General features: G+C 44.9%; 1 protein-coding gene and 1 long non-coding RNA gene across 5 annotated transcripts in view; one reads left to right on the top strand and one right to left on the bottom strand.

Moving 5' to 3' along the window:
- Plce1 (phospholipase C epsilon 1) overlaps window positions 1-27,810 on the top strand; it is a 286,564-nt gene that overhangs the window by 93,919 nt on the left and 164,835 nt on the right. The window lies entirely within an intron of this gene.
- LOC103160308 lies at window positions 13,219-26,620 on the bottom strand. Of its 3 annotated transcripts, none has more exons than XR_004768991.1 (5): window positions 25,912-26,620; window positions 21,493-21,656; window positions 17,532-17,657; window positions 17,206-17,373; window positions 13,219-14,297 (listed from the first exon to the last, which is right to left on the bottom strand). It is a non-coding gene; the product is annotated as an uncharacterized LOC103160308 (long non-coding RNA). The 3 variants fall into 3 exon arrangements; XR_003483723.2 differs by having other exon boundaries at window positions 17,206-17,357; window positions 25,912-26,604; XR_003483724.2 differs by lacking the exon at window positions 21,493-21,656 and having other exon boundaries at window positions 17,206-17,357; window positions 25,912-26,600.

Below are 27,810 nucleotides of genomic sequence, written 5' to 3'. Positions count from 1 at the left end.
AATTATTATGTGTTATGGAGGTCAGTCCTGTGCGTTGTAGGATGTGTAACAGCATCTTTGCCTGTACTTATTGCATGAGAGCAGTGCCCCCGACCCGTAGATATAACAACCAAAAAAAAGTCTCTGTTAGTACCCAGGATCCCCTACAGGCAAAACCACCCGCAGCTGAGAACCCTGAGTACACCATGTTGGTTGCTCATGTAGAAATGCACATACTGTCATGAGTTCACAGGAGGTGCCTCTAGCCCAGCCTGGGCATAGGCTTGCTGGAGGAAGCTGTGTCCTGGGGGACACCTGCGGGGTGAGAAGCCTTAGGGCCCTTTGGAGAAAAAGGGTTGAGATGAAGGGAAAAGCTAGGCTCGGAGACTTGGAGGGAAGGAAGGAAGAAGTCTTGGGCCAGCCTGGGGGAGTTATTTTTTGGGGTGGCGGACTTCACTTTTTGAGCCCAACCTTATCTATCCCGGGTCACACTCAGCATCTGGCGACAGGTTACCAGCCTTTGAGAGCTGCAAGGTAGATAAGGAGTGATGTGCTTTAGATTGACTTGTTCATAGTGTATAAGGGGAAGAAATGAGGTTCCAGCCCTCTTCTTACTGAATTTTCCATCTAATTCTAAGTCAACTACTCTTTTAGCTGAGATGTGAACTCTCAGCTGAATGCAGTTAGACCAAGATTGAAAAGCTTTCTTAGCAAAAACTTTCTTGGCTTTACTGCAGCTGGAGTTCAATCATTGATGCCCACACACTTTGGCAGTGACTTATCAAAGCACATTTTATGCATCTTTAGAATGTCTCCCTTTTCTCTGTCCACTACTCCCATAGCCAGCTCCTTTTAGAACACTGATTCTCAAGCTTCCTAACAGTGTGACCCTTTAATACAGTTCCTCATGTTGTGGTGACCCCCAACCATAAAATTATTTTCATAACTGTCATTTTGCTGCTATTGTGACTTGTAATGTAAATATCTGACATGCAGGAGTCTTAGGTGACCCCTGCGAAAGGGTCGTTTAACCTCAGGTAGCTAAGGGATGGGTGCAGTTGGAGGCCACCAGTGTGTTTCTACTTCTTTAGAAGAGCCACCCCACCAAGACTAGCATGTCTACTGAGCCCCGACTCCCCTACTATTAGGACAGGGTCACTGGGAATGTTGTTTACCTAAAAGGCAGATCTGGACTTGGGTAACCTCCAGGTGTAAAGTGGGGGACTCTCCACATGTTCTGGGGGCTTCTGGTGACTTGGGTACATTCTTTCCAGCACCATCATATCAGGGTCTCATTCTCAACTTGCTGTGAGCACTCTTGTTCCCCTTATCCTTAGAGTCCCCAGCTTCCTGCTCCAGGGGAAGCATGGAGTGAAGCCGAGGAGTCCAGGACAGTATTCAGAAGCCCAAGTTTCTGGGTTCCATTGCCTTTCTCTTACTGCTTGGTTTTGACTTTGTTGTTGACAAACCTCTCTTTAGCCCTCGTGACCTTCTATACAGGTTGCACTGGGCATGAAATAGTATATTGGCCAGAAAGGCATGGCACAAATGTGTGTAATGGAAGGAGGTAGTATCTCAGCAATAGGAAGAAACCTAGGAAGCATGTTTGTTGAAGAGTGAATGTGACTCTATGAGTGAGTGAATCTAATTTGCCTATTCGGCAAGCTTCTGGAAACAATAGTAAAAGGGTGCTTTGTGGAATTGTGGGTGCAGATACTATATATGCTACAAAAGAAGTGTCTTTTATAAGGCTATGGGGAACAGGGCTCAATTATGTGCACAAGGCTTTGGGTTTATGCCTAACAGCCAAAAACCATTAAAGAAACAAAAATAATTGAAGGGATCCAGCCAATTAATCTCCTTCTATTGATGATGAAACAGGTTATAGATACTGATGATTGATTCTCAGGCAAGCAGAGGTAAAGGTAGGAGTTTGACATGTCAGTGAAGGTTTGCTTGGACTATGTTCGCAGGAAGAGGGGAGTTCTGGGATCATTTAGCTTTTCAAATAAGCCCTGATCCAGTCTCTCACAAAGCTTATTACGGATTTAACTGGGGGTTGGAGGTACTCTGTGTGGACATGATTAGCGCTGCTGTTGGAGAGAATGTCATTAGAGGGAGAGGCGAGGTTTCTCCCAATATCTGGTCATCATTGGATCTACTCATTTAACTTAACGTTTCCCATAATCAGATTTATCCTAAAGTGATTATAGGCACTGGAGGTGAACTGTGAAAGGTGGCAAGATGAACTTTGGCTGTAAGGACTCCTTTGGGCTCTCTGAAAACAGTCATTAGAAATGGTTTCAGATGCACAATTCCCAGCCACAGCACTGAGCATCAGAGTCTGTGTTTAGGGAATTCAGATGTTTGCACAAAGGAGCCAAGCTGAGGGAGGGAGAAACCACAGCAGGGGCTGCAGAAATCAAAGCACATGGTGCTGAGGCCTTAGACAAAGCTGGAGCAGTCAGAATGGAGGGGACCTAGATCCTTGGCTGTTTGGCCCTAGAGGCTAAAGGGGAGAGGAAAGTGACAGTTAGGTTTCTCAGTCTTAAGTGGTTGGGAGAGAGCAGTGGCCAGTCTGAGAGAGGAGAGACAGTGAGCCAATGGCAGAAACAAGACCTGTGAGCATCCCTGGGCATGCAAAATTAAAGAAAGCCCTGCTGTGCAGATGTTGGTCATTGCAGCTTGTGGTCTTGCTCTAAATAGAGAAGGCAGCCTGTGATTCTCAGTGTTAACATTTGGCACTGCTTGACGCAAGGAGATGGGTCAGTTTGGAGCAGATGGGTCGGTCAGGAATGGCAGAGTTAAGAGAGCTGCTGTCCCAACCGACATTCAGTTCTCACCCTGAGACTTAGGAAGAAGACGGTGTTCATGCTGCTGGTACATTAAGCTCGATTGGAAGTACAGGAGGCACAAATGAAGCAGAGCATTGCTGGGCAATCACCGTTTGTTTTGTTTTGAGACAAGATCTCATATAGCCCAAGATGACTTCAAACTATGTAGTCAAGTGTGGTTATGAACTCCTGATCCTTCACCCCCCTCCCACCTCCCAAGTGCTGGGATTACAGGGCTGTGCTGTTATGCCCAGCTCTGTTCCTTTTAAACAGAAATTCATTATTATATAAATTTGTAATCTTGAAAATACAGAAAAAATATATATGGACCCCATATGTCCATCAATCAGCTTCAGCATTTATCAATGTCAGCCATCTTGTTTCATCAACCCCCTCTCCTGAGCATTTCATTTCTGCTGGAAACATCCTGCTTCATACCTAAATCCTGGCCCATAATCCTTGGTACTCCCACCTCAGCTTCTTGTGTAGCTAGGATTACAATGTTCACTGCCGCACATGACTTGAAATTATCTTTCTTGTGAAATTATTTTTCTTATACTTCTTCTCTCTTGGCTTTTCAGTCATCATAGTTGATACTGTGTAGGGTTCTGAGGAGAGACTGAGTACCAGGCTACCCAAGGAAATCATAAAACCTGGTATGGTAGTCCAGCATTTGGAAGGTAAAGGCAAGAATATCAGGAGTTTGAGGCTGGCTTTGGCTATGTAGCAGGTTGGAGGCCAGCCTGGACCACATGAGACTTTGCCACAAACAAACAGACAAACAGAAACTCCACTTCTAAAGACGGTACGAAGTTTCCTTACCAGCGAACGCTGTATTCAGGGGGCAACACGTGTGCTGCTGCTGTGTCTAGCCATCAAAGAGATGCAGGGGAAGTGGAAATGTCTTGGCTCGACTCTAAGGAGTTTATCATTCAGTTGGAAGGAACTAACAGAAACTAACAGATTAACTCAGCAGCGCAGGCGGGAAGTCAGGTAAAGCTCAAACCCCAGCCTTGACATCTAACAGCTGTGTGGTCCTGAACAAGCTGCCTTGCATCGCTGAGCCTAACTCTTCCTCTTGAAAAGAGGGAGAAAAACTCTGCTGGCTTCAGGATTCTATAAAAAGCAGGAGTGTGGCCGTGACATTAGATACTGGCGCTGACATTAGCCCCGAGAGAGCTGATTGCTCCTGACAGTGTGGACCCACAGTCCCCAGCACAACTGAGTACTGTGATGCTTCATTTGAGTCTTCTCAGCAACCCTGTCTTATACATCTTCAGTCTAAGGCTTAGAGAACTAGTTTGTGCACATTGACCTGTGTAGTGAATTAGGATTCCGGCCTAGGTAGGCTAAGAACTCAGTCTTCACACTTTAAACCAGTAGACTGTGTTGCTTCTCCATAGAGGTTAATAAGTCTCAATTTCCTTTTTAGGATATTGCTTGTATCCTTGTAAATTGTTATCTATTTGGTGGAGTTACTGCAAAAATTAATAAAACATTTGCAGATAGTAAATGATCAAAATGGATTTGTTTTCATGATGGTGATAAAATAATGAATTATTTATACAAATGGTTAGACAGTTCTGTGCAATTATTAAATTGTGCAGAGCCAACTAAAAACCTAACAAGGACATGGAAAATGGTGACATTAACACGCATTGAAGCCTTTACGATGGGCGGGGGGTGGGGGGGCGGCAGTGGGTCTTGGGCCATGAGGAGAGCTAAAAGTCATTTCCCCACGAGGTGGGGGTGGGATGGGGCAGGTTCCACACTAGACCTCCTGATCGGCCTGTTAATACAGTGACTATTTGAGTGGGCAGAAAGAAAAGGTATGTGTTCCTGACCCCTTTAAGCAGACTGTGTAAAAAATTATAGAAAGTTGCCCTGTCCCAGGTTCAGGTGCTCGGAATAAGTCTCACCGAAGCCTCTGCCTGCGTCTGTGGTCTCAGCATGTTTCCAAACTTTGAATCTTCTTGTTTATTCCCAGGGAAAGTCACAAAGGACAGAAGTATTAGGGTTGTTTGGTGAACTACAAGAGATAAGGTAAGGCCCAGGGCAGAACCACCAGCAGTCAAAAACTAGAGTGACGGCAATCCTGTCTCTAGGTTGCCCTCTTGTCTGTCAGGATTGTAGTCTCCCCACCCACTACCTCAAAAGGCAGCCAGGGCCCCAGGAAAACCACTAAGGCAGCAGAGTGGGCAGGTTTTAAGGGCACTCCTTCCACAAATCAGAACCCTGAGTAACAGAAGAAGAGAATCAAGAAGAGGGGGTTATAGGTACTCATCTGGTCCACAGAGTTATTTTGCTACCCATATTTCCTTGAGTGAAAAACTTTTCCTGAACTTCTTGAAAATTGTAGAAGGCCATTTGGTCTAAGATAATAAAGCCTTCAGTGGGAGGGCTTCTGACTGCTGGTTGGAATTGTTGCCTTTCCCCAGGAGTCAAGTGGTTAGTGCTTGGGCTTCTGTAGGTAGGAGAGATGTTTAAGGCCACTTAACACCTTACCATGTGCTTACTGTATGCACTCTCTTCTGAAGCCATATATAGCCCACTGAGGGGGAGGGTGGGAATGCACAGGAATGGTCTGTGGCAAAGCAGGTGAGTGTTGCCAGCTAGGGGAGGTATATAATGTATCCCATGAGAGGCTTCCATTGTGGAACTGGAGGCTCAGGAAAAAACACCTACAGATTAAGTGTGACTTAACTATAGTGACCAAAAAGAGGAAACAGCATGTGTAAGAATAAGGGACTGGTAAAAACTCAGCCTTAAATAGAACATCCATATTACCCCCTCCAAAGCTTGGGGAGCATTGTGGAAGAGCAGACAGAAACAACACTAGAAGCAGAGTTTTGTAGCACACTGTCTTCCCTCCATGACATGGAACTCTCAGCAGGGGGTGGTTGATTACTTGCAGGAGAACACAATCTATTGGCAGTTAGTGTTTGCTGCAGGAGGGAAGAACATTTTCTCCAGTGGTGTAGCCACTGGTAACTTGCTGTGCTGTGTAAATAGGCCCCATTCACATAAGCAAACTCACTGCATCACAAAACAACAAAAATCCAACAAGAAAGTTAGAAGGGGAAAGTTAGAAAGTTAGAAAGTTAGAAAGAGGAAGTGGTCAGTGGAAGCAGAAAGGAAAGAAGAGAGGTAATGAAGGAAGAATATGAATAAAATACATTATATATACATGTGTATGAAAATGTTATAAGGAAACATATTATTTGTATAACTAATATGCTAATAACAAATGAAAACCCCTAGAAGTGAGAAAAAGAATGAATCCCTATGTTGGGAGCTATTGCCAGGCTCTCAGAACTCTCAGTAGAGGAAATGGCCAGGAAACATGGCCTTGGTCTGGTGATGAAATGGCTCTGGGACAGACGTCACAGAAGAAGCACCTCCACCCTGTGCGAGCAGCACATGCCTCCCCACTCTGGAACATTTTCTCATGAATGAGATGAGGACTCCGCAACATACTTTTTTGTGCCTCAGTTCTATGGGTCTCTGAAATTATTTTTAAAGTTGTGGGGGGAAAGAATCAAGTAACTACCGAGAACAGATTTCAGTCCTTATTAGGTTGCAGAATGGGAACAGAGACAGAACCTGGTATTGAGAAAGAATTCAAAGAAATATTTTCGAAGAGATAGCTTTGATATCGAGTAGGACGACCATGGCAATTCTAGTCAGTGCCAAGCCTGACCTATCAACAAACAAGACATGAATCACAGGAGAAATCTAAGGAAGGGGAAAAGCCCTCCTAGGAGCTGAAGGGAATTTAAAACAAATGCCTGAGGCCTCTGCTGGGAGGGGTGAGTTGCTCAGAAATGTGGTGATCAATGGCTGTCACAGGGGAATATGCCAGGGTGGTTTTGATGACTGACACAGGTGCCAGAGAGTTGAGCCCCCTGAAAGCGTAGGCCGGGGTGACGAAGCATGGAGTTGCTATTCCCTGTTCAGGATGGAGGCACTGGGGGAGGCTGACAGGAAGAGGCTGGCTCTTCAGCCCAGAAGGCCAACTGAGGCACTGTGGGAACTTTAGCCAGTGGGCAGAAGTGATGTGTGTGCGTCTGTGCATGCATGGGTATGTGCGTGTGCATGCGTGTGCGTGTGCGTGCGTGCGTGCGTGGTGCGTGCGTGCGTGCGTGCGTGCGTGCGTGCGTGCGTGTGTGTGTGCGCGCGCTGATTTATGGCAGTTGATGTTTGTATGGGGCACTTGCCTGGAGTTACCTGAAGACCCTTGTGGTTAAGTGGTAGAATCACACAGGAAGCTGGAAGAGCTAGGCTACAGATGAGCAGTGGTCCCTGAGAACTCCCTGAACAGAGAACCGAATGGGTCTCCTCTCCCGTGGCATCAAACATGAGCCAGATTCTCAGTCAGGCACTGCCTCCCGAGCCATAGCAGCAACAACAGCGTCTGTTGTCTGCCAGACATCAGGCCAGGCCCGTTAGTGGCCAGGCCACAGACCTCACAGAAACTCCTCAAGGCAGTATTATTATATATTTATCCCCATTTTACTGTGTATTCCATAGAGCCTGACAGGGTTGAGACTCAGAGCTAGTGGTAAATTGCCGAGATAAAGATTCATAACAATGTGAAATATGTCTTTCACATGACACAATATGAGTCCTTCCCCAGTCCACAGCACGTGATCCACTTGACCATACTTGCAGTAATGCAGAGCAGAGCAACCCCAAGCACTATGGTTTTGAGATGTTCACTTTAGTAACCATAAAATGGTATTTCTCCCATCTTTAGTTTGCATTTCTTTGATAACTGGTGAAGATGTACACTATGTTTGTTGATGGTGCTCCCAGGGGAATTGTTGAGTCACTTGTGTTACAGAGGACAACAAGGTGATCTGACTCATTTAAGTGAACCATCCAAGTTCATACGGCTAGTTAGAGAAGAGCCGAGGCCAGAACTGAAGATCTGGTAAGATCCTCTCAGCTCTCCTGACTGCCCCAATTGCCATTCTGAGCCAGACTCCCTGCTCTTCCCCATAGTTGGGGCTGAGAGCCACCATTGACTCCTGGGCTGTCTAGGATAAAGAGAGAATGAGATGGGATTGGCCAGAGCACCCACATATCCAGTCCCTTCGCACAAAGCTCTGGGATCTCTTCTGTGAATAACAGTGATCTGCACAGACATACTGTAAAATAGCTGGCTTGTTTTGATTTTATTAAAGCAAAGAGAAAACAAAACAAAACAAAGAGGAGGCAGATGGTATGTTAAAAAGTTGTCACTGGAGATTTCAAAAAGCCAGTATGAAAACCAGCTAATAAACTTGCCATTATACCCAAGAATTCCCTGAAACCCTTACAACAGTCAGTGTTATGCAAGTCTAGTTTAGTGTGCACTGCTAGACACCATCACACTGTTCCGTACTACTGTCTAATAAGAGGGGTTCTGCCCTCGTCATCATCTCCACTGTATGAACGGCAAACTGAGATTGAATAAGGTTATAATACAGTACATGCCAAGGCTGGGCTTGAACCTGGGCTGGATGGCAGTACTTATTCTTGTCAATGCTGTTGATGCTGAGGATGTGTTCTGTGGAAGGGCAGAGGCTGCAGACATTTAAATGATAGGGCTTGATCCAGAGAAGATACCCAAGGGCCCCTTATTGAGATCCCTGTTGGAGATGAACAGCAGTACTTTTCTACTCTGCTAATCAAGATGCAAGAAATTGGCTGAAATGATCCAAAGTCAAGCATATTGTTGCCTCCTGGGCCATTTCTTCCCCACCACTACGCATGTATACACACACACACACACACACACACACACACACACACACACACACGCATGCACGCACACTCAGACACACACTAGGATGCACTATACCTCACACATGCAAAAAGAATAAGATGAGTTCAAATAACTCAAGCCAACAGTTGGTTGAAATTGCAGACTCCAAGGCTGGTGGGCACAATGCCAGGGCATTCTAATCCCATCTCTGCGATCTCCTTTTTAAAAGAGAGGAGGCATTTTGTTTTCCCCAATAGTTGTAAGAGGATTATCAGTGTCAACTCCTTTTGCCCCCCCCCCCTAAGTAAGAACTAGCTAATCTTTGTCTTTCTTAACGTGTGGTTTTCCTTGATGAGCTGACAAGTGTCATTTAAGAGAATCCATGTATGACTGCTTAGCTGCCTTGTGTTGCCTGTAGCAACTAAGATTTATTTTATAAACACATACACAACAGTCACTGTACAGCAGGCACTGCCCAAAATAATGTGTAAAGAGCATCTAGCCTCCTCCTCACAACCCTCAGGGGAAACTGAGACAAGGGATTCCTAATAGCTTGCCTGAAGTGACATGGCTGGCCAGTAAAAGCAACAGGCTAAGGATTCAGATAGCCTGACTCTTGTGGGCTACTGATGGGTAGTGGAAAGTTGCAATTTCTTCTCTACCATTAACTTCATTGTCTCCATGCTGGACTTTTTTTTTTTCACACAGGCACTGAGCCTGCAGTTCCTGTATCCTGTGACCTCGGGGATAAGAAAGAGCCTAACCAAACCACAGCAAGCAATGGGAAATGAGTCAGAGTCCATTTATGTTGATGATTTATTTTGTGAGGGAGATTTGTCCAGTGAACAAGCATGCAAACCGTGGCTGTTTGCAGCTTCTGTTTGCCACTTTGATGCCATGGACTTATTTTGTTTGACACTCTAGGCCATTTCATTTCAGTCCCCACAAATTCATATATCACTGTTCATGCCTTCAGCCCCACTTCTGCATCTGGGATGGTGGACTCAACCACACTTCACCTCTTGTGAGTTTGACCCTTCATGCTAAAAATGCGGGTGGGACGAATGTGTGGAATCCTCACAGGACAGATGGGGCTTTTACTAGAGGCGCGTGGTTTATGCTTTACAACAGCTGCATGTATGGAGCAAAATCATTCCGGTGACCTATTTTCAGATCTTGACACATACATTTGGCTGACAATTCAGCATGCACTTTCTCAAGAAGGAAGTGAACATAAACAACCTCATACATTACCCTGTACATCGGAATCCTGTGCTTTAATGGTTTCTCTTTGACCTGTAATGTAGAACCTTGGCCATGGGAAAGGAAGTCCCTTTCTAGTCTTTGTGGTGATAGGGGAAACTATAGGAAGTTAGAGCCTGGATATCATCCTGGTGACCCTCTCATTTTGTCAGAAGCGGCTAAGAGTTCGGCTCCCCAGTGTCTCTCAAGGCATGGCTCTGAGCATGGGCCCAGAAGGCCAACTGAGGTGGATAATGCTGGATGAACTGGGAAAATCTTCTGTGTAGAGGCTCTCCAACCCACTAAAGAGATAATCTGTCTTATTTCCTCCAGCCTTAGCCACTATCCAGACACCAGTGCTCCCCTTTGTGAGTTCACCTCATAGACCTCTGTTCTGGGCTTCAGGCTTGGATGCCCTATGTATTGGAACCTCATGAGTGTTCCTCCAAACAGCATGGTAACTCCTGAACCCCAGACCAACACACCAGGACATACGCTCCCGGTACCCCCAAAGCCACTGTTGCTTGCCTTAGTCCTTCTCAAAAATGATGCTGTTACCCATTTCATTCATTGATGAATCCTAATGTCTTAGAATGATCTCCACCACTTAGAAGGCACGCAGTACCTATTTAATGAACGAAAGTCTCTCTTTTCCTGCTTGATCAGTTCTCATTGATCAAGAATTGATCAGCTAAGGCCTGATGGTCAAGGCCCTTCATCACTGTATTCTTTTATAGTGTGTGGGAGTTTCCAGTGATTTGTTGTTGTGTGCACACACATTCATGTTCCCAGCTTGTCCTCTCTGGTTTTCAGAGTACTTTTATTTTCCTTCCCCATGCTGTTGGGCTGCATCAGATCTTCAGTGCTCCTTTCTTGATGTCATGGTCTTTGTCTCTTCTCTTTCCTTCCTCCTTCTCTCCCTCCCCTTCCTTCCTTCTTCCTTTCTTGCTCTATTATTTCTTTTTCTTTCCCTCCCTCCCTCCTTCTCTCCTTTCCTTCCTCCCATTCTTTCTCCCTTTCCTCTGTTAGGTAAAACTACATTCATTTTGAACCAGTATTCATACTGAGAGGACTGAGAGGCTGCCCAGGAAAGCACAAGCTCTGCGGCCTGGCTGAGGCGGTATTTTGCAAGGTACCAGTTGAAGGTTGGTACTTGCAATGTTGATGTGTGTCTGTATTGGTAAAGATGGCTCCACCTTGCCTCCTTTACTTAGAGCACAGCAGCCAATAGACTGCTAAAGGAACAGAGGATTGTGCTGGCAGGTAAGTTTAAATAGAGGGCTTCATTTTCTTAAAGATGGTCCTTGGTATATAGTCTGGGGTAACCTTGAACTCGTGACCCTCCTGCCTCAGATTCCCAACCACTGAGATACAGGAATGTATCTCCATGTCCATCTTGGGGTGGGTCTCTGAGAGGCGAGGAGATGATTCTGAGCTCTCTCCATGCCGGGTCTTTCCACACATGACTGTGTGGGGACAGATGAGACATAGCAAGAGTGTTCCGTATGGAAGCAAGGACAGGGACAAGAACATAGTTCCTGAAGCCATAAATTGTTAGAGCACAGCCAACTAAAACACACTCTGAGCTAGAACAGGGAGTCTGGGAGAAGAGGAAGGGAATAGTGGTGCTGCAGTCAGAACTCTCTCTCTCTCTCTCTCTCTCTCTCTCTCTCTCTCTCTCTCTCTCTCTCTCTCACACACACACACACACACAATTTAGTTAACTTTTTAGAAAAGTTGATAGTTCATAAAAGCAGTCAAGCATTGCCATTGGATCACTGCCGGGGGGGGGGGCAGGGTAGAATACTTGAGGTCTTCATTGTTTATGTTGGTGCTTCCAGTTCCGTGAGCATTTTTAGGAGGAAGAAATGATTGTAGCACTCTGGGCTCCTTTCTTTGAACTGTAATCTCTTTACTTCTTATCCCTGTTAAGTTTTTAGATTTCATATGAGAGTACCCTTGGGGGGGGGGCAAAGTTCTGTTGTTAAAAAAAAAAAAAACCTCTACAAATCAGTGCATTAATCGAAGATGTTTCTTAGTCATTTTCCACAGATGTAGGATGCTACAGCATTCTGCATGTCATGTAAACCTCCATCTTTTCTGTGCGCATAAATGCTCCCACTGGGCTACAGAGTGCATCAACTTTTGTAGTTGCTGCTGGTAGGTGGTCCTTGCTGTAACCCCCCCCCCCATTGTTGCTGATTGGCCTGTTCCTAGCCTGTGACTTAGAAGGGATTTTGATTCCTCTCATCCTCTACTTGGACATCTGCCTGTTCCTATTCAGTCACATGGCTGCCGGAGCAGCGATGGTGGGTGGTGTGTCTTCCTTGCCCACACCTGAGCTGACATCACAGAGCACAGTGTGCAAATCCCAGTCACATATGACAGAAAGCCCCTCGTACGCATTAGCCTTTAGAGAAGCACATTGTCTTTTATTGTATTGCCTTCTAAGAACGGCTCAGTTTGTTGTCTCATTTGACAATTGCAACTGAAATGTAGAAACATTTGTGACTTCACCACACAGTGGGCTAGTAGTGGCACAGGCAAGCAGAAACTAGGTCATCTGCTTCTTATATTATTGTTACCTACACCTTTTTAGTTACATCTCAGGATGTACTATTTTGCTTTAATTGGTATAAACTTGTGCCCCTGAGAATCTGTGTCGGGAAGCAAGACCCTGACTTCTCCTTTGAGACTTTTGAAAAGGTACTGAAACATGACAACGCTATCTGGGTGTTGGTGAAAAGGACTTACATTTCACTTTCCCTTGGATCAAAGTTCTAAGTTGATCTCAACAAACACCTGATATTTGCTGAATTTCATGCATTCCCATGGGTCAAAATGAATACATAAGGCAGGAAGAAAATATGACCCAAAGTAAGTAAATACACACATAAGTGAACAAATAAAACTTAAGAAATCAGCCACTTGAATGAACAGAAAGTAGACTGTGCTTAAAAGAAAGACATTTTTAATAAAACCCTTTGCCTTCATGACCAGCAAATGCTACCATCTCAAGGACATACTAATCTTGTCTCTCTGTGCCAAGAATCACAAGACCTTTCATTCTTGTTCTCATGCTCCATGCAATGATCTATTCAGAAAGCTCTGGGATTTCTGTTTTCCTTCCTGGATCTTTTGATGTTTCTTAGTTGCGTACACTCCAGGCTGTGGGTGCCATGGGTTTTTACATGAGAACAGAGCTGAGGTCAGGAGGATCTTTCAAAGCAACTTAAAGATTATGGAGAATCTGTTAGAAAGCCCTATATGCGTTTCAGAATTCTATCAGGATTAGCTGGGGAGATGGCTCAGTGGGTGAAAGCTGTTATGCAAGCACAAGGACTTGAGTTCAAACCACCCCCACCCCCACCCCCACCCCCCACCCCCCACCCCCCTCTCCCCCCCCGCCACGAGAATGGTTCGTCTCACTGTGTTCATGGAAAAGAATCTCACATAGAAAGTCAAGGGCAGTCTGAGAGCTTCTAGGAACATGGAGAAAAGCTGGTTGTATAGAGAAAGCGGGGTATAAATTTTATATGTCACCACCACTGTGTACAGTGGTGGGGATATTAGTGGTTGTCTTTTGCCCATTTTTATTTTGTAGCTTTTCTTTAACGAGCATGGATTTTGATCATTAGATAAGGTGTGCATTGAAAACAGAAGTATCATCCTTGTTGGGAATTTTTGTTGTGTTTTTAATGCTGCTTCTGGTGCTTGAAACATCTCTAGAAAGTGTTTTTCAGTCTTGGCTAGCAGTGGGAGCACCTGCATGCATTGCAGGGTGTTTAGCAGGATCTTAGCCTCTATGTAATGAGATGATAACTTGTCCTCAATTGTGACCACCCAAAATTTCTCCACACATCACCAAATGTCCCCTGAGGTGATCCCCTATTTTAGAAACACTGTTCTGGAATCATGTGCTGATACTTTCCCAAATGCTCAACCCTAGGGGACCCCATATGAGGTAGCCGGGACTATTGAGTATGCACAGTAATGAAGTCTATGAAAATCTGGGCATTCATTTGCTTGTCCCTAGAACACTTCTTCGCCAGAAAGGTGTGTTTGGTCTAAGAGGTGGCAGCAGGTAGCCCTAGCCCTTCCCCCTGCAGGGTGGAATGCCCTAGGAGGAATTTAGCTGCTTGTCCAGTGAGGAAGGTCCGGTGAGGAAGGTGTCTGGTGATTGACAAGGCTCATAAGGACATAGATGCCAGTAGTACTGTTCACGGGAAGGAGGTAGAAGCTGAATTCCCAGCCCAAGAGGAGAGCGAAAGCAGAAGTACTGTTGACTAGACACCGTGGAGCCTGGACCAGAGAACTAAAGCTCCTTAAATTCCTCCTGTCGGGGAGCAGACTTGTCCTCAGAGCTGGGGGCAGCTCTCAGCATGTGGCTGGAAGAAGCAGGACCTTAGGTTAGGAAGCAGATGGGTGGGTAGCTGAAACCACCTTCACAGTCTCACGGGGTCTTGAATGACGACCGATCAAGATGTGTGAACCTGGTGTGGAGGGAGGACAGAAGGAGAGCGACTTTCCTCTAGAAAGATCTGGAGAAGTGAGTGGTACTTTCAAAATGATCAATGGGGAAAATGTGCTTTGAGCACTTGAAAGTTCCTGAATAATGTATTTGTGATCCTCAGTGTTTGTAGAAGTTTCTGACTGCCAGTTCCTCTCATGACCCTACTACTGATCATATCTCTGATTTATATGAGACCTAGTCCAGGAACAAAACACTAATCATGAGATTTTTTTTCCTATGGGAAAATATATCTTGCTTTATTGCAATGTTCTTTATGATGAATTTTCCAGAAATAATGTGTAGAACAGGGTTCCTTATAAAGTTGGGCTTTGCTTTCTCTATGTGTGGATTTTTGTGCCCTTGTCTTCCTCCCTAGCCAAAGGCTAATTTATTCTCTGCTAGATATAATAAAACTTGAAGTGTTCATTTTTAATAATGTACAGAGCACAAGGAAAATGAATAGGGGATTATCAAGATAATCGTTCATATTGAGTAATATATATATATATTTCATGAGACAAATTATCCAGTTAATCTGAATGATATAAAATTTCCATTTTATATGTCAAAACCAGTCAAGTAGCAGCAATTTCACATGGCCCAGCCAAAATACTAATGTTGGCTATAAAGAAAATTTTTGTGAAGTGAATATTCTATTTTTTATTGCCTTTAAAAAAATTCAGAGTTTCATTTCCCTGAAGATGGAGTCAAAAACTTTGGCTGTGCATCGTGTTGGGCATGGCTGGAATTCAACACATTATTTTTGTTTAGAATCTTGTTTCCATTGGAACAAGAGTTCTCAACCCTGGCTGCTCACAGAATCCCTGGGGAACCTTCAGAATACTGATCCTACCCGAGGCTGATAAGCCAGCCCGCTGGCGTTGGTCTGTAGTGGGGCAGGACTCAGCCTCAGTGGGGTTTGCTCTGTAGGTGGCACAGTGGTGCAGCCGGGCTTGAGAGCTGCCATACCAGAGTTCCAGGTTGAGAGGAGTCTGCATCACTTCTCCATGCCACCTCACCTCCTGGCCTATTTCCCTATCTTACTTTGAACCCAGAAGATCCAAAGACAAACTGTGTAAAACAAGCTTGACTTGGTCAGCTCCTGTTTTGGTTTTCATTCAACAGAATATTGATTGAGGAGCTATTAGGAGCTTGATCCCATGGCTGAGTATTTTTGGAAAATCATGACAGTCTAGAGAGAAGTTTGGCCTCCTTAAAAAGCCAGGCGATGGACACATGGGGAAGGGCCTAGGCCTGGCCCAAGATGATGTGGTAGACTTTGGGGAGCCCCTTTTGAGGGCCTTACCCTGCCTGGGGAGTGGGGGGGGATGGCTAGGGGCAGGTGGGATGTTGGGGGGAGGGGAAGGAGAGGGAGAAGGGATTGACATGTGAAGCAAGCTTGTTCCTAATTTGAACTAACAAAATAAAATAAAATAAAAAGCCAGGCAATTAAGCAAGATATTCAGAGAGAAATCTACGGAGATAGAAAGCAGATTAGTGGCTGTATAGGGTTGGTGTGGACTTCTGAGGGGTGTGGAGATGTGGGGTGATTGCAGTGGTCTGTATGGTGTACGGATGGTTGCTCAATTCTGTGAATATAATAAATACCACTGACTTGTACACTTTAAGTGAGTGGATTGTATGGAATGTTAATTATGTCTTACTAACATTCCTATTATTTTAACTTAAAAATTGTCTTTCCTGGTAAGTCCAAGCACCAAATAATGGAATCAGGGACAACAAAGGAGATGCTGTACACAGTATCCCATTCTTTTCAAGAGGGTGGAACTTAGAACAGACGGACACCAAAAGCCAAACAAAGTACAACCTACTTAGAGACATTTAGTACTGCCATCTATGCTTCAAATAGCCCCTGAGTGTTCAGAGGAGTATGTGAGTCCAGAAGCCAGTGTTGTGATATATTATTTATGATTTGTTAAAGCTTGCCTGAGGATTCAGAAAGCAAAGTCAGCCACAAGCCATAGAAGCCAGCCACACACCTTTAATCCCAGAAGCCAGAAGTTAGGAGGTGGCGGTACACACTTTTAATCCTAGGACTCAGAAATAAGAGGTAGACAGATCTCTGTGAGTCCAAGGCCACCCAGATCTACACAAGAGTGAATCAGTCTAAAAGAGAATTATAGGTCACACCTTTAATCCCAACATTAGGAAATATATAAGACAGAGGCAAGGTCCCAGAGAGGCATTCATTCTCCAGCCACACTGAGCAGAGACAGGAGTTTGAGACTTGGTGAAGAGCTCCTGCTTGGATCAGCCCTTTCAGCCGGAGCTAGAGGTTCATGAAGCTAGTGGCCAGCTGCTTTGCTTTTCTGACCTTCATCTTGAAGCTTGAACCCTAATATCAGTCTTGGTCTTTTATTTTTCGTGTTACATACAGATGTCCTCAGTGAAAAACAGGACTAGAATGTTCAGGGAGCTCACTGTCCTGGGCACTTCAGAAGCCATCCCCATTAGACTCATTCATTTAGTCATCACACAGCCATCTCCATTTCACCAAACGGAAGCTAAGGCACCCAGAAGGGAACTGGCTCAAAGTCATAGTGGGAGTTAAGTGGCAGCATGAGGAGCCTCTTAAAGAGTGGGAAAGACTCTGTCAGGAGTGTGAAGATGAGAGCACGAGAAGTGACTAGGACAGGGAAAAGTGAGTGTGCCAATGGACAGACAGTGCATAACTGTGGACTTGGCTCATCTAACAGTGGAAGATGTGGCCACAGGTGTGCATGGGGAAGACTTCCGAGAACCAAACTGCATCACTGAGGACATCTTGGTCAAAGCTGGGCTTCAGAAGGCCATGGACAGTGGTCTACGTGTGCCGACAATGTGCCTGTCTAAAAGAGTGTTTATCTGGGTCTGTTTCAATGTCTCACCTGATATGTGGGTGAACATAATCATAGCACCTGCCATCCCATCTGGCTCGGTGACATGACCTTTGTGGGAGAGCCACCAAATGAGAAGTCCGTCATAGTAGCTGGAGGCAGCTGCAAAGTCTCCTAGGATCTGCATTATGCTTCTTCATTCTCTGTGATAGCAAAGCTCTGATTGAGGGGAACATCCAAAGAAAGAGCCAAATGTTCAGAACACTTAACACCCAGTGAATCCTGCTAGGGACTGGGGAAGAAAAGGGTTTCACTTTCCCCAAAAGAAGCAAACAGAGCTCCAGCTTTTCCATTCCTCCCTCACATGGGATACTTACCCATAATGGGGATGGAGAAGGGAAGGACAGAGGAGTTTGTGTCCATCTGGAACAGTGGTTCTCAATCAGTAGGTTACGGCCCCCTCGGGGCAGGGGGGGGTCGAGTGACCTTTTCACAGGGATTGCCTAAGACCATCAGAAAACACAGATATTTATGTTACAATTCATAGCAGCAGGGAAGTTATAATTATGAAGTAGCAACAAAATAATTTTATGATTGAGGGTGTCACCACAACACAAGGAACTGTATTAAAGGGTCGCAGCATTAGGAAGGTTAAGAACCACTGGTCTAGAGTCTCAGGCTGATGGTCTAGTTTCTGATCAGATTCTGATCGTGAGACCCAGTAGCTTTTAACCCCTGTAAACACATTTCTCCTCCACGCTCTACTCTTAGCTTGCTCAATCGAAAGCCAGTTCATTGGTGAGAATTTTCCAGCATCTCTCCCATCTCTGACTTCCCAACCTCCTTGGATCTTTGTACCAAGCCTCGGTGCTTCAATTGTAGATCAGCATTATCGTCTCTGTGTCGATCAACCAAGACTCCACAGCATATCTGTTCTTTCTCCATTTCTTCTCTTCTAGACCCAGTCCTGGGTCAATCCTATGGTACCCTGTCTCACTGTTTTGCCCTTGCAGTAGCCCCTCCTCCTAGTGAAGTCAGCCTGACCCTTTTGGCCTTCTGTGGACTCCTGGAGCCCCAGTTGTCTGAACCTCTGCCTTCTCCCGTATTAGCTTCCCTTTGTCCCCTTAGCTGACTTTCCCTCTTACCTGCCTTCCTGACCACCCCCTGCCATTTAAGAGGTGCTAAATGAAGCAAGTGTGAGTCATTGATTAACCAGGGGATGCTTCTTGAGGTAGGGATGAAGGGTGATAATTGTGCTGATGTCCAAAACCTGGGGTAAGCAGCAGGTGTCCCTAAAGCGTGCCAACCTCAGACATGCTTGTCTTCCATCCTTCTTCTGCCTCCTGTTTCTCTCCAGCCTGGAAAGTTTCATTCTCTGAGTTTCTCCTCACCAAATCCCCATCCCCAACACATGTGTACACCCCCTCATCCCCTACAGCCTCAGGTTTTCATACTTTGTATTGTGTCTGGAATAGATACCAATAAGTAACACAGATAACACATGGGGTGAGAAGCTCTGGTTGATTTTTGAAGAGTGGGAAGGATATGTTCAGAGCATTGGCAGGTAAAGATTGTCAGTTTCACTTGGGAGATCTGAATGGCGTGTACAAGCTGCACGATAGAAGAAGTAATGAAACTTGTTGGAGAAAGTGGTGGAACTCCAAACTCAGCTGGCTAGAGACAGCCCCTCCCCCCTTTCCTAAATGAGATTGCACTTGCCTCTCCATGGCTTCAAAGTGAAGGACTGAAGAGGTTTTGAGGGAGGGTATCAAAAGAAAGCGCTTTCTTTTGGTGTCACTCTTGTAGAGTTTCCCTAAAGCTTGCATTCCAAATGTTTCCCTCCTTTCTATTCTGTAGCTTATCACCGTCACCCCTGAGACACAAATAAGCAAAGTGAGATATGTTCATTCCTGTATGAATGGACCCCAAACCCATCCCCAACCCAACCCCAAATGCAACCAATCAAGCTCTTTGCTCTTTACTTCATGCTCATGAGTCGAATGGCCAAGCAAGAACCAAGGTCAGAGTTATTGTCGTGAAAGAAAGTTTTGAAAGAAGAAGGTATGTGTGGATATGACCCTGTAAAACAAAGGGCAGTCCCGCTCTTGAGCCTTGAGTGATGGCAGAACCCTCCAATTGAACTGAAACATCATCCGTTGATGTCCAGTGCAGCTACTGAATTATTGCTATTTAAGCAGAAATGTAACACAATAAAAAACAAACCAACAAACAGACAAAAACCACACTCCATTCTGGTTCAGCACTGTATCTTCCTTGGATCTTATCCACTCTGCTCAGAGTGAGTCCTAGTGGCTCTATGTGCCATCTGGCCCACGTAGCCCAGGAACTCATGCCAATGGCTGACTGCACTGACTTTGTTTGTTCTCTGTCTTTGGCATGCTGGTTATGCCCAGTAAATGTAGATGCAGGTCAGCTAAAATCCAAGGAATATTTCATGAGTTCCAACTGTATGCAATATAATATGCTGCCCCACTGGATTGGCAAGGGCATAAAGGAAAGTCCTTGGAATGCCCACAAGTACTTGATCCCACTGAGCTGGAGATGGTTGAAATATATCCTATAAAATCATACCTGCATGTTGTCCTCTACATGCGCTCAGAAAACATGACAATACATAATTGTTTAGGGCTCCCTCAAAGCAAAGGACAATAGTATTTTGATTTGTTGCAAGAAATCCAAAGAATCTGGAGACAGACAAACTCTTAAGTCTGCTTTTTACACATTGGTGTTTCACACAATTATTCTTTATACCAAACACTGTCGCCTGATTCTTTCAACAAAAGACTTCTTTGTTTTGATAGCCAAGGAAAGCCTTAAACTCACTAAGACAACAGAACAGGCTTTTTAGATTACAGAGTATAAGAGCTAAAATGTTGTATTTGGGGAATGTAAATTAAAAAATATTTGTTTGTTAATTATTAAATAGTTTCTTTTAAAAAAAAAACACTGAAGTTTCATTCAACCTTAGGGTTTTGTAGGGTATTTTCTTTGTATGTGTGAAGCCTATGGAAGTCTCTAGAGGGTGGCCATATCTTATCTGACTACATCATGAGGACAGATGATGTGAGAGATAACAACTTTCTCATACCCTTTCGTCCTCTCAAGGTCAAGCATGTTGGTTTTGACCTTTGGTCTCTCAATATATTAGCCCTGAGCTAATGTACACACACACACACACACACACACACACACACACACACACACACACACACACACGATAGCTGAGAACTTCTGTGACAGGACAGGATAAAAGCATGTCTCACAGCCATAGTCAGAACCCCCACTTTATCCTCATCAACTACAGAGTCATTGTGGTATCCTCCCCATCATTGTCATTATCATTTTGTTCTCCAATACTTTAGAAACTCCTTGAAGATTTCTGTTTCCACTGCTACCTTCCAAAGGTAGAAGAGTGTCCACTGATTTCCAGGTTTATACTTTCAACTGAGCAGGAAGAGTTTTTGAGTCCCTTCTCACCTAGTGTGGTATCTCTGAAGGTTATCATTGGTAATGCAAGTGAGGTGGTCTCCAGTTGCAGGCTGGTAGGTAATAGGCACACTGTACTCTGTATCTTCGTGTGTATGTGTGTGTGTGTAACATTTAAAGAAACTGCCAAGTTCTAAGAAATCTTAGCTCCATCCCATCCATGCCTCAGTGGCAGAACCTGGGTCTTGTCTGAGTTCTTCTATACTTAGCACTATGCAGGAAGGTTATGGGAGTCTTAGGAGATACAGCTTTCAGCTGTACTGACATGGCAGTTTGTTTAGAAAATAGTTGTCAAAACCTGTGCAAGGCCAAGACATCTAATTTCAACAAAAAAGGGAGTTGAGCACACAGTCTGATTCTTCACCAAAGCTGTTAGCAATTGGTAGCAGCTGGGAGAAGGAGAGGCAGCTTTTGGTGAAAGTGTAGTCCCTGGCAAGTCAATTGTGCTCTAGTGGAAGACCATACACCCAGGGACATTTGGGCAGCACAGATGGCCTTGAAGGGTTCAAAAAGAGAAAGGAAGGCAGGGAGGGAGGGAGAGAGAAAGGAAGGAAGGAAGGAAGGAAGGAAGGAAGGAGGAAGGACATGAATTAGGGATATGGGAAAAGTTGGGACAGAGATGATTAAAACATACGCAAAACTCTCAAAGAGCTATTTCTTTAAAGGTGGATCTCTTTTATAGTAAATTTTTTTCTGATAAAAAGAAAATATTTCTGGAAATTAGTGGTTCTTGACTCAAACTGTAACCACTTGTAAGGACTCAGAGGATTTAACCATATGGAACTTTTTTTCATATACTATTTTCTCCACTTCCCCCAGCTCCGTTATTACCTTCAGGTTGTGCTAAAGTGTTCCCTCTTGAGGAAGCCTTCCATGGTAGGCTGAGACCCTCCTCTTCTGAAGTATGCTGTGTTCACACATTGCAGAACTTATCATGCACACTGCTTTGTAACCATCCATAAACTGCCTGTCTTCCCTGATAGTAAGCAATGTTCCTGAAGACAAAAAACAAACAAACAAAAAAACAAACAAACTTCTACTGACCATTTGTCACTAGGTCCTGGCAAGGTATGTATGTATGTATGTATATATGTATGTGTGTGTCTATCCAGTAAACCTTTGTTGAATGAGTGAGTGAACAGAGTCCAATCAGGGAAGATATTCTTAGGCATAGATTTCTTCTTCATCCATGTCTGACTTGACCCATTCTTAGCTTCTCCAGAAAACTCCTCTAGTCAGGCACTCCTGCCTGTGGCCTGGGTATCCACCTGCTGCCCCAGAGTTGTGCAAGGTCCTGGGATGTACCCTAGGATCAGACTATGATCACCTCTTCATCACCTTCCTACCTTTAAGCCCCAAGTAAAATCTCAATCTCTCTCTCTCTCTCTCTCTCTCTCTCTCTCTCTCTCCTCTCTCTCTCACACACACACACACACACACACACACACACACACACATTTAGGCTGCTATTAATGCTGCTAACACTATTTGGATACTGTTAAAACCGGAGACAGAATTTACAACTAATTTCTCTCTTTGAATCCAATGACCATCTCCATTAAAGAGACACCTTACCTGCTCCAACTAGATAGTAGCATTTAAGGGTACAGATGGTCAGTGTGATGCAAAGATCACATTCCTACCACCCACCCTAAAGCCTCTTACTTTGTTAGCCATTTCTGCTGGTCAGAACAGTATATTCTGGTAGGTACAGCTCAACCTCAGGCCATCTTCAGGCAGAATGGGATTAAAAGCCCAGGAGGAACTATGACAAAGCAGACCATAGCACTGGCACAGAAAACCCAAAACAGACCACCGGACAGGATGGAAATCCCGGAAATCAACCCACACAGCCAAACCAGCTGATATTCTGCAAAGGTATCCCAGACATCAATTAGACCAAAGCTAGCCTCATCCATGAATGGTGCTGGGGAAACTCAATATCCATATGTATAAAAATGGAACTTCATTCCTTCTTGCTATATACAAAAAATCAAAACAGGTGTAAGACCAGAAACCACTGAAATACCAGAAAAAAAAATAGAGGAAATACTGATACATCCCTCCCAGGCAAGGAACTTTTTGATATGGTGTTAAGATGGACATGTGGGTAGACAAATACTGCATGGCAAAGTAAATAATCCACAGAAACAGGCTGGGGAATTGATTTGCAAACTATTCATCTAGCTAGGAATTAATGTTTGAAATACATAAGAAACTAAAAAAACAGTAGCAAAATAATAATGAGAAAATAACTATAATAGGCTTTTTAAAAGAGAGACTATTTATTTTGACTCACAGCTTGAAAGTCCAGCCTGTCATGATGGGGAAAGGGTGGTGTGGTGGGGAAGGATGGCATATGGGGGAAAGTGCGGTGTGGTACAGAAGGCTTGAGGGCAGGATCATGAACCTGCTTGCTGATATCTTGGTGAAATAGGCAAAGACAGGACAAGAAGCAAGATCAGGTTATAAACCTGCAGGCCCATCCCTGAGTTATCCATTTGCTCCAGCTGACCCTGCTGCCCAAAGGTTGAACAGCCTCTCAAAACAGGCCACACCATCTGGGAAACAATTGTTCTAAAATGCCGAGAATGTAAATCAGTACAGCCAGACTGGAAAGCAGTGTGGTGACTCCAAAACACTTAAAATAGATCTGTCGTCTGATGCAGCTATCCTGCTCTCAGATACACACCCAAAAGAGAGTGACAGCTTATCAAAGAGAAACCCGTACTGTTGTATTTACTGAGGCATTACCTACAAAAGCATAAGTCCAGGGAAACATCCTCTAAACGAATGGATAGAGAAATGTCATGTGCATTTCCAGCCATAACAAAGTATAAAACCCTGTCATTGGCAGCAAGGTGAGTTGACTAGGAGCAGAAAGAGAAATATCACACGTTCTCCCTCGTTGTGGACGCTGGAGCAGCTGATCTGACAGGATAAGAGAATGAGAGAGTGCTTTAAAGTTCGAAAAGGACGGGCGGGGAAGGCATGGCATGATGGAGAAAGAGGTGGGGAAACAGGTTCCAAAGCACAACTGGGTAGAAGGAATAAGCTCTGGGTAGTGTGGCCATGCGGAGGCACTCACTGACGGTAGCCCGTTATATGTGCGAGAAGAGAAGCGCTCCCGGGCTCTAATGTGCCAGTGATAAGTAGACAGCCATGTTGACTGTCCTGATTTGATCCTTATGTACTGTGTACATATACTGGAGTTTCACCTTGCACCCCACAATCATGTATAATTATGTGGATTACAAGAAAAGATAAAACAAATATCACAACAAAAAGAAGTCAAGGGGAGAAGTCGGATGTTGTTTCAGAAGCAGTGAAGCAGGCAGAAGGGCCTCATGACTGAGGACAGAGACAGTGAGGGCCCTTTCCAGCCGGCCAGAGGGAGGAGGCTCACTCAGAAAGTGGGCCAAGGGCAGGCAGGACTCTGGTCATAAAAGGAGTAACACACAGAAAGCACAGAGCCTGGTCCCATGATTGGCTTTGACGCCCCCCCCCCCTTCCTGCTCAGAACCTGCAGCATCCCTGAGCAGCGGGATGTCCAGAACTCGCTGTCCCTCCCGGCTTCCCATATGTACATCTTAGCAAGAACAAGGCTCTGGGCTCTGAACCAGGGAGAAGGACTACAGCATTTGTGGAAGTTTGTTTTTATCTCACAGGGGCTTTGTCTCAAGTGTTTCATTAGATGACCCACTGCTCCTCAGAGCCACAAGAAGCCTGGCTGTTCAACCCTCTAAGTCCTTTCTGTAGGCCTAATTCACTGCCTGCCATCCAAAGCCTAACAACATAATCCATTTGTCCTAATTTGATTTTTCTTTTCCAGAGGCTCCCTTGGCAGCTAGGTTTTCTCATTATGACATGATTCATCCCTGTGGTAATTCCCATTAGAATAAGTATCTCAGGCGTGATTCATCTGAGTAGATATTAAGCTGGAAGTTTCCTTTATAACGCTCCATTACATGCACAGCCGTGAGTAACTTCATGCAGGGATGCCCTGCCTGCTGGCACTTGCTCCTTTTTGCCCCATAATAGATTTAAACCCAGAAGCTTTGCAGCAGGAGAGATGAATAGACTTCAGCAATGTCCTCCGTGGCTCATTCTGGAAGGAAGACATGGATGACAAGGATCATCTGAGGAGCACAATCAGGGATGAAATATGATATTATAATATCGTCTCCTTTAAAGTTCATGGCAGTAGATCTGAAATGCTGGCAGGAATCAGAATCCCATGGAGAGCTGGTTAAACACAGATAGACCACTGTGTTCTGGTCCCAGAGTTTGAAAAATAAGAGATTTTAATTAATGATTTGGTAATTTCTTCCATGCATTCAATATAGTTTGCTCATATGTAGGGGAAGCTGTAGCCACGCCTTCTTAGGGGCTGGCTACAGGAGTACCTGACCAGGCTTGTGAGGGCGTGGTCAGAGTGAGTAGGGGGACTGCGTTTCGTTTTCGGTCCCCCTACTCACTCTGACCATGCCCTCACAAGCCTGGTCAGGTACTCCTGTAGCCAGCCCCTAAGAAGGCGTGGCTACAGCTTCCTCTACACTCATACTCAACGCCCCCCTCCCTTCCTTCCAGGTCCTCGTCCTACTCACTCTCCCCCTTCCAAGTCTATGTCCTCCTTTTCCTTTTTTTAGTTTGTGTCACATACAAACACATGAGAGAGGGGCTACCCACTGGAACGTGGTCAACCTTCCAGGAGCCACAACCTTAAAGAAACTGACTCTCCCTAACCCCCAGCAGCCGTCAACTATCAACTTCTCAGGTAGGGGAGGGTATCCAGGAGTCCCACCCCCATTGGCATGGTGACTGGCTTGATCATGTGCAGGTCTTGTGCAGGCAACCACAGTGGCTGAGAGTGCAGGTCCTGTCGTGTTCAGATGACACTGTTTCCCTTGGGAGCTCTATAGTTTCTACTCCTACAATCTTCCCACCCCCTCTCCTGAGACGGCCCATGAACTTTGCGGGCAAGGGTGATACAGCTGTCCCATTTGTGGCTGAGCACTCTACAGATACTTATTTTCTGCACTTTTTGTGTGTGTGTGTGTGTGTGTGTGTGTGTGTGTGTGTGTGTGTGTGTGTGTGTGTCAGTGAGTTTCTGCATTAACTGCCGTCCACTGCACAAAGAAACTTCTCTGATGAGGTCTGAGAGCTGCACCCATTATGGGTACTGAGATACGAATTTAGAACACAGTTTGATGCTATGTCTATTTAGCAAAACGAGCATAGTAGACTCACCTGTGAGGTCTAGGGGGCCCTCCATTGTGGGTTCTTGGCTGGACTTACAGTGCCAGGCATGCGTTTCGGCCTGTGGAAGGGATCCTGGAAGTTTTTGATTCAGCACATCTGGGATTGCAATTCTAACAAGTTCCCAGATGCTGCTGCCACGGCTGGTCTGCTGCCCCAATTTTGATATCCAAAGCTATAAGGCTGCAATTACTTCTCCATTGTAACCTCTCTCTACTGTTTGCAGTGTGCCTCTCTGTGTCGGGAGCAAAAGGTCCAGTAAGGGATGATGCTAACAGCATGTGACATCTGTGGTTGGCAAGAAGCATCATGATAAGGTTTAGAGCTGAGTGTGGTTCCAGTGCCAGGAAGGCATGCTTATTGCTTGCTGATGACTATACAAAGGAAGCAATGTGGCCCGGGAGACGTTGTGGGCAAGGGTCTTTGTTGCTGTGAAATTCCCAGATTATCACCAGTGGGGCATGCTCTTACACTCCCGAGATGCTTCCCACGGTAAGGAAGGTTCGGCTTGCTTCCTGTAGTCAATGCTACAACTCCAGCTAACTGGCACAGTGCTCACAAAGCTTTTATTTTGGGCTCTTTGGAATTGTGTTTGGTCAGTGTCTTGTGCATGGTCTCAGTACTCTCAGGAGAATGGAATTCTCCACACAGGCTCTGGAATGGAATGTGGAATCAGGAGCCGAGGAAACACAGACTGCTGCCAAAATATGGCTCCCCGTCCTTTCCATTAGGTCTCTCAGCCACTGCAGTCACCACCCCTCCTGCTTTTCTTTACCCTGAGGCAAGTTAGTATTGTTTTTTCAATCATTGCCTTTGGTTTACATTTGAATATCTGTGAGAAATTGCCTTCAACCTTCAAGAATTTTCTAGAATCTTCTAGAACGCTGCTTTTAGGTTCCAGCCATTAAGAGAGGATTCTATTAGGCCAGTAAAAGGGGATTCCGAACCAATGCACCGTATGCATCTTTTATCTCATCCTGGAAAGCAGGGTCCCACCTTGTTATTCACCGTATGACTAACAGAGTGCAAATTGTTTTCCTAGCCCAAGGACACTCTGGGCGTGGGGTGGGGGTGGAGGACAAGGGTGCTGTTAGAAGTAGAGGTATAGTCACTACAGTCACCACGGAAATGATCACTAATATTGAAGAGCACTGATAAGAAGGAAGGGAGCATAAGAATCAACCTGGATTAGAGAATAATGGTGATCAAAATAAGCAAATTGGGGCTGGAGGAATGGCTCAGCGGTTAAGAGCACTGACTGCTTTTCCAGGGGATACAACGTCTTCTGTGAGTGTCCGCAGGCACCGCATGCATGCAGCACACAGAGGTACAAACACCCACATATAGAATATAAATAAATCTTTTTTTAAAATTTAAATCAGTACCAAGGTCAATTAATACCCACCTTCCCAGTTTAGGAAGAGAGACCCTGAAGGGACCATGGTGGCAGTCTGCACTGTCCTTCTCATGTCAATGAAATATGGGGTTAGGTGTGGTGGTGCACACCTTCAATCTCAACACTGTGGAGGCAGAGGCAGGGGGATCGCTGTGAGTCCCGGTCTACACAGCACGTTTCAATGCAGCCAGGTCTGCATAGTGAGACCCTGTCTCGAGAGTGACAGAAACACAGAGAGAATGGTCTCTACAACAGTCTTTTTTTAAAGTCCCTGTTTTCAGTCACTCATCATGAAATCTGTGAGTTGAAAACTGTTTTTTAGATTAATTTGATTTAGGAAAGTCAATCTATAAATCCACATGCTGTGTCTAATGCAGCTCTGTGATCCCTCCAAATGATCATTTTTATGAAAATTAATAATGAAAAATAGATAAGTTTAATATTCTGAACTCTAAATCAATCAGCATATGATAATGGAATAGTACTGAAAACTA

The sequence above is a fragment of the Cricetulus griseus genome, chromosome 3, assembly GCF_003668045.3.
Source record: "Cricetulus griseus strain 17A/GY chromosome 3, alternate assembly CriGri-PICRH-1.0, whole genome shotgun sequence".
NCBI lineage: Eukaryota > Metazoa > Chordata > Mammalia > Rodentia > Cricetidae > Cricetulus > Cricetulus griseus.
Note: the sequence above shows the minus strand (reverse complement) of the source record. Positions and strands in the feature narration are given on the sequence as shown.